Below are 7,461 nucleotides of genomic sequence, written 5' to 3'. Positions count from 1 at the left end.
ATGTTTGGATCTTTAAGCATGTTTATGTTTGACGGGGATTTTAGTTGCAATGTGCTTATTCTTGGAATTCCTTGTCTGCATGCTGTTGTAGGCATATACTTCATTCAACAAGATCCAGCTAAGTTTGTGACTCCCTTGTTCTMAAAAATAAAGTTMAGTAATACATATAATCACAGGATCAACCTTTTGAATGAGATCAAACTTTGGCTAAGGACAGATTTTGCCAAACTTTTGCCCCCAAAGTCTAGACGCATGTCTGGCAAGCCTACAATAGCCAGAAGGAAAGATGCAAGTGAAGAAAATGGTCACACTAGAAGAAATGCATATGACCATGAAGTTGTAGCCAAATCAGGGAGAAAGATAACTTGCAGAATCTGTTTAGAGGTAGGACAAAACTCTACGAGTTGTAAAAATAAAAAGAAAGATGCACCGATTCAGCCAAAAAATCCAGTTGGTAGACTGAGAAAAAACAACATAGAAGAGGAGGATTTGGTTATTGGAAGGAATATAAGAAGAAGGGGTTCAAGAGGTATGAGTTCACGAGATACGATTATAGTAGTAAGTATAATAATTGTGATTCATATTGTGTTTGAATGAATATATATATATATATATATAAAATATTGTAGCTAAAAGTATGTTTATTTTGCAGAGTTCACAGGTTAGTTTTGAGGCGAGTATACCAATTACTATTGGGAAGTTATATTTTTTTTTTTTCGATATAGAGGGGGCGGCCCCTCCAATCAAGAAAAAAAAGAAAGTAAAGACAAATTTTTTGGATTTTTTAAACTTTTTTATAAAAACAGGAAGCAAAACCAAGGATAGMTTTTTGGAGGAAGCTAAACCGAAGCAATCACCAGAAAAGAGCAAAGCTCAGAAAAGGATAGGAGAAGAAAGAAAGAGGAAGGGGGGGAGGAAAGGAACCAACCATTAGGAAAGATTCCAAACAAGCTTAGCACGGGTAATGTTAGGGGAAGGCTTCATGGTAAGGACAATTAGCCTGGACCAGACATCATCAGAGATGGTCTTCACCATCATGTCAGAGGATCTTTTCTTATTCTTGAATATGTGATTATTCCTTTCCTACTAGAGGTGGTAGACAGTTCCAGCAAGCACTAAACGTCGAACGATAGACCAAACGTCTTCCCTTTGTGGCTTGCTGAAACATACTGATAATATCAGTCCAGTTATCCAGAATAATAGGGTTCAGTTTTGGCTTAAGGCCATTCTTAACCTAATTAGGAAAAGGGCACTCAAAATATAGATGCTGATGAGAATYAGGCCTGTTAAGACAGAAAGTACTAGACATGTTAGAATACACATCCTATAACCGAAGCTTATCATGGGTCTTTAGACGCTGCTTGAGGGAAACCTAAAGAACGAAAGCATGTATGGGGATRTTTTGAGAAAACCAGACCATATGATGCCACCCGACATCCGGCTCATTGTGAATGGAGAGCCAGACCTCATGGACAGAGAAAGAAGTGAGACGACTATCCCTTTATCTCCAAAGGAGTTTATCAGGGACATAAGGGGAAAGGACATGAAAGGAAAGGAAAGGACAGGAGGGGAAGAATCATGAAAAAAGGGTTTGGGACTATCCCACAAGTGTGGGAAAGTCCAAATTCCCTGATAGATAATGTTCTTAACGCAAGCATTAAGGGAGAGGTTAGCGTTGAGGATATTATAGGGAGAGATATGTCGGCAGAGGGGGCCAGCAGAATGCTAGTTTTCATACCAGGCAGACGTGGAAGCGTCATCGCCAATCTAGGAGACAATGAAGTCTCGTATCTTATCCCGCATGCCCAGGATCTTTCTCCAACCCCAACCAACATCGCTGTGGATCGGGGCATCCCGGAATTTTCGATATTTAAGCCTATAGGATTGGATCCATTTAACCCATAGAGAGTCTTTATTCGTTAGGATTCCCCAAGTGTGGGAGGCCATAAGGGCAAGATTCCAGCTGATAAGGTTCTTAATACCAAGCCCGCCTTGAAACTTAGGAAGGCAGACGGTCTTTCAGGAGACCTTTGTTTTCTCTCTTTTAAGCTCACCATGGCACCACAGGGAACCCATATGAGCTGCTTAATCTATTTAGAATTGGAAACAGGGAGAATGAAGATCGAGGGGCAGTAGATTTGCATGGAAGATGGGACCAAGAGAATGAGCTATAACCTACCGACAAAGGAGAGAGACTTGTTTTTCCAGTCATTCAGTCTGGATTTAACTTTATCGACGAGACCCTTACAGTCATTGTGATAAAGAAGAGTCGTGATAAGGGAGACACCGAGATAACGGACCGGAAGGGAATCCTCCGGGAACTGAATGATGGAATGAATTCAATATGTATAATCACRCTTTGTTTGCATATTTGCATATAACTTACATATTTGCCATAACTTGCATATGTTTACATAGGGCAAGTAGTTATAAGTGATGCACACATTTTTGATGAAGTTCGATCAGTTCCATAATTTAGAGTTGACAGTTAAGTTTAATAAGGATGATTCAAGCAGTCAAAGATTGAAGATTTTCAACCATTTCTTTATAACAATGTCTTGTCATCGACTTTATTATAATCTTGATGATTTGAACATTATGAACAAACTTTTATTTTGGTTTAATTTGTCAAAATTGATTTAAACTTTAAAATTGATACGGATTGGTTAGATATAAAAATCTTGGATTTGATATTTAATATTTTTTTATTGCATTAATTAATTTTTTCTACTAAATTAAATTTTTTGTTGCATTAGTGAAAACCAAATTTTATTTTGGTAATTTGGATTTGTTTAGAATTTTTTTTAATTTGATATTTGAATTTTTTATATTTGAAAAACGAGATTTGGAATGAAAAATAGATTTTAACGCATTAATATTTGAGGAAAAAAAGCAAATTTTAGTTAATTTTCTATAATTATTTTGCAATTTTAAAATATGACGTGGAATATTAGTTTTAAAATAAAATTTTAATATGGTATGTCACCATTTTATATTTATATTTATAATCATAATAATAATGTGAAATATCTTAGTTGACAAAAGATTTGGATGATGTCAGCATTAATAGGTCAACATATTAACCAGACCCCTAAATAAACAGAATGTTTGATAGAGACCCTTAAGTGATGATTTTGAAAGTTGGTTCCCCAAAATAGAAATCAGATGAAAGTTGGTTCCATTTTGATGCAATTTTTCTTTAATAATGACAATTTTATTGTTGATCATAAAGACTGAAATTTTCTTCATCTCATAAATAAAGATAGATTGAGAAATTAGACTTTTAGTATTGAGAGTGGACATTTATTTTTTGACAAATTAAAATAATAATATATAATATGTATATTTATTTTGGGACAGAGGAAGTAAGAATTAACTCAAAGCTTTTTATTTATTAGTAAAGTTACTTGAGGCCAAAAAACGAGAAKAAARTSTAGATGATTTGGTCGAATGGTAGACTTCGTGAAATGTGTTATAAGGGTTTGTTTAGTACACAGACTGAGTGAGATGAGACGGGACAAGAAAAACAGTCCCATGTTTGGTGTGTTATGGGACAAATTGAGATGAAACAAAATGAGACAAAAATGAGTTTCCATAGAACAAAACTTGAAAATTGTTTTGATGGAACAACGATGGGACTAAATAACATCATAATACTACGCTTACATCAAAATATGGAGACTAAGMCAAAACCAAGAACCAAAAACATATCCAAAAACTACAGCATATGCAAAAATCAAAAACATAACCAAAAACTAAAGCGTTTTATTTAAATGCGTTGTAATAAGTTTATAAGAWTATTTTTGACGTCGTAACAAGGTTTTAGGAAACTTACATAAAAAACCACCATATTATCTATTTTATARGACATTGTTTGAAAAAAAAATGTCCTATAAACACAAGTGACCTATAAAAAGATGGGTTTATGGGACATTTTTCTCAAAATAAAATAGTTAATGTAACACTTTGTATTAAAAAAAAGTGTCATAAAAAACTTGTTAAGACGTCTAAAAAACGTCCTATAAACTTATTACAATGTCTTTAGATTGACGTTTTATCTTTTGGTCCTATAAATTATATCCTATAAAGTGGTTTATTAGGACGCTTAWTGATTGGTGGTGTCCTATAAACCCAATTATGTTGTAGTGTAGACTTGAACTAATGACTATTTATAGAGAGGAGTTCTGAGATCTAACCAATATTTTACAAGTTGAAYTAGCTCCAAAGGAATAAATGATAGGGTCCAGGAATCTAAGAAATARTGAGACGACTTCGGRCATGGCCAACTCCCATACTGTGACGGACGGTCTATACAAGGCYCGGTTCMGATGTAGGATRCCTATCCAGAAATKTTCRCAACTCAATCATAGATGAGGAATTTTTTTTCTGTATAATTGAATGCCGGCAGCTCTCCTAGGGTTCCCARACTMTTTTATCCCCRTAGCTTYGAATTRTGTGTTTTTAGTGCACAATTTATCTTAAGTTAGTATTTCGATGGATTGAGAAAAACTTGTTCAAATTATGCTGCTCATTCACCRTTGTAAGAGACTTCACAACAACAAATGAGCCCCAAGTAAATTATATCAAGAATCRTCTTTAATTAATAAAAAAAATTGCGTAATTTATATTTGAAAATCAATACGACATTGAATCTTAATCTAAAACGAAACTTACTGAACAGATGAAATTATTCTCACAATTCTTAACAGTTTTATAGTTTTTATTTGGTTTTTTCCTCTGTACAAATGGACATGAATGCACAATATAGGAATGCATASTTTTCAAATAAGTTAGTCTTTAATCGGTTTGTATTTAATCAATTAAGTTAGTATCATTCATTAAGATAATAGATTTCTTCCGATATTTAATAAYGTATAAAAATGAATGTTTTAAACGGTTGTGAAGTGACGTATACGTAAAATTAAAAAAATAGTGTTGAAAAAATATGACAAATTATCTGAATATTTTTTGCAATAAAAATTATCGAAAAGTTTGAATATGTTGAAGAAAGTTGGTGACAGTCTAAGTCTCCCACTTCACTTGCTTGAAAGACTAGAAAAGAAAAGTTGACCATAAGAGCAATGAGATGTATAATTATGAGAGGCCAAGAATCTTTAGTGTTGTAAATTGACTTTTGAAAATTGAGTCTAGTCTACGTCTACGTCTACGTCTACGTCTACGTCTACGTCTAAACCTATACTAACAAATACTCTTTCCTTTCCAAAACGAATATCCATAAGGGAAACTTTCATTATTTAATTTTTTAAGCAAGATAATGATAATTTTATTGTTAATTATAAAGAGAGAAGTTTTCTTTATTTCATAAATAAAGATAGAAATAGAATGGGAAATTAGACTTTGAGTATTTAAAGTCGACATTTATTTTTTTGACAATTAAAATAATATATATATATATATATATATATATTGGGACGGAGGAAGTAAGAATTAACTCAAGACTTTTTCTTTATTAGTAAAGTTACTTGAGGCTAGAAAACGAAATTAAATCTAGATGATTTGGTCGATTGGTAGACTTTGTGAAATGTATTATAAGGGTGTTTGTTACATAGATTGAGTGAGATGAGACGGGACAAGAAAAACAATCCTATGTTTGGTGTGTCATAGAACAAAATGAAATGAGACAACATGAGACAAAATGAGTTTTCATGGGACAAAACTTGAAAATATTGTTCCACAAAAAAAGGTGGAACAACGATGGGACGACTAAATAGCAACATTATAATACTACCATTCATTTTTCATCGAGGTCGATTGAGAACCCATCGATTAATTTATTGTGTATTTGTATAAAACCAAAACCAAAACCTACCACTTTTAGCTCCGAGATGGATTGGGAAACCTATCAAGACGAATAGAGAAACCAATAAAGAAAAAAAAACTAGATTATGTAGAGTTGAAACTGTAGTATAATCGTGATGAATGATATGTATTGTTGGGTCACCTGTTGATTTGRTGATGACATATCAAAGACAAGAAGAGAAGAGAAAGACATGATGCATAGACATGAAAAGATTATGCACATGTTACGAGGAAGAAATTATGTTCAAAGATGTTTTAACCAAAACAAAATTCCTACTGTTTAAAGATGAGGTCARAAGGAGTTTCTCGAGTGTTATAGATCTTATCATATCAACTTCAGATTCTCTTTAGAAGACACTATCAATTTTATCTAAAAGGGTTCAAACCCTGGAGAATASTTGTAGAACTCAGGCTAGCACTTTAAAGAGAAGACACGATGATCCTGATGATCAAGATAATCATGAGGGGGGAGAAGAAGTACAAGAGGTTATCTAAAGGGACGAGTACTAGAGGTCAGTYTATTGAAGTTAATGTTAAGAATGAAAATACYAAAGAGATTCAGAAATCTGAAGGAGGAACACAATCTAATGATGTTKAATTTGTAACAAACTTGATTTTAGAGACRGTTGAAAAGCCTGAGGTTGCARATAMAAGGACAGAAGAAGAGATCCTAGCAGAAAAATTACTAATTAACATCATTGATATAGAATCATATGCARAAGAGTCAGAATCTMYTATRTTACAAGTCAAGAATGAGATAWAAGACTTCTTTACTTTTTCTAAAAMTGAGTTTGAAGAAGAGGGAGACTTCAACATGATCAATCAATTAAATGAAGAAATTCTAGAGTCACCWGATAGAGAACAACATCAACCTAAACCTTCTGCACATCAAAGGGAGCAACATGACATAACTAAAAGTGCACCAACACAATCAGAGCAAACTGAAAGATGGGAGCRTTCTAGAATCATGGTTGMTTTTCTATAAGACTMTGAGAAGAAAACTTTTGTTAGAARCATCAAGGAGTTAGACATTGTGAAAGTATTAGGTATCACTGAATTCAACAAGGATCRAAAAACTGAATACGTTTACACRATGAGATCCCATGTTCAAACTAAAAGTGTTGTAAAGTCAAAACACAAGGTGGTGTCTATCATACAAGTTTACACAAAGAGGTTAGTTCATGTATAGTATCATGTCTTCCATGTTACAAGACAATATGGAAGAATATGGAGGTTTTCTGAAGCCAACTTTCATTTGTTAAACTTAAAAAATTTGGAATTCATGTACTTTGAACTGCGACGGAGAAGAATCAGACTAGAAAATGTTACCCTTTCTCTAAATGTTGTGATCAAATTTCTAAATAGACAAGTGAAGTATTCTTACATCTCCGACTTATAAATGGAATAGAGAGCAATCAAAGAAAAGTTAACTTATTAAAGCCAAATYGAACTTTGTCAGATGTTGAGAACTTTCCTCTTTACATGATGTTGGAAGAACTTGAGTTCAGTGTAGTGTACATGAATGGAAAAGGTGAGAGAAGCTTCTTGAGGTTCAAAGAGATAGCAAGTTTTCTGATGGTACTTTGAAACTGATCAAGATGCAATTGAAGAACAAGCTTGATGTTCATAAATAGATAAGAT

At 33.3% G+C, this 7,461-nt stretch overlaps 1 pseudogene; it reads left to right on the top strand.

The window, feature by feature from the left end:
- The window catches only part of LOC112502624, a 36,550-nt pseudogene continuing 29,089 nt past the window's right edge, over window positions 1–7,461 (top strand).

This window comes from Cynara cardunculus, unplaced genomic scaffold, assembly GCF_001531365.2.
Source record: "Cynara cardunculus var. scolymus isolate 2C unplaced genomic scaffold, CcrdV1 Un_Scaffold_1677, whole genome shotgun sequence".
Taxonomy (NCBI): Eukaryota; Viridiplantae; Streptophyta; class Magnoliopsida; order Asterales; family Asteraceae; genus Cynara; species Cynara cardunculus.
This window is presented reverse-complemented; position numbering and strand designations above follow the sequence as displayed.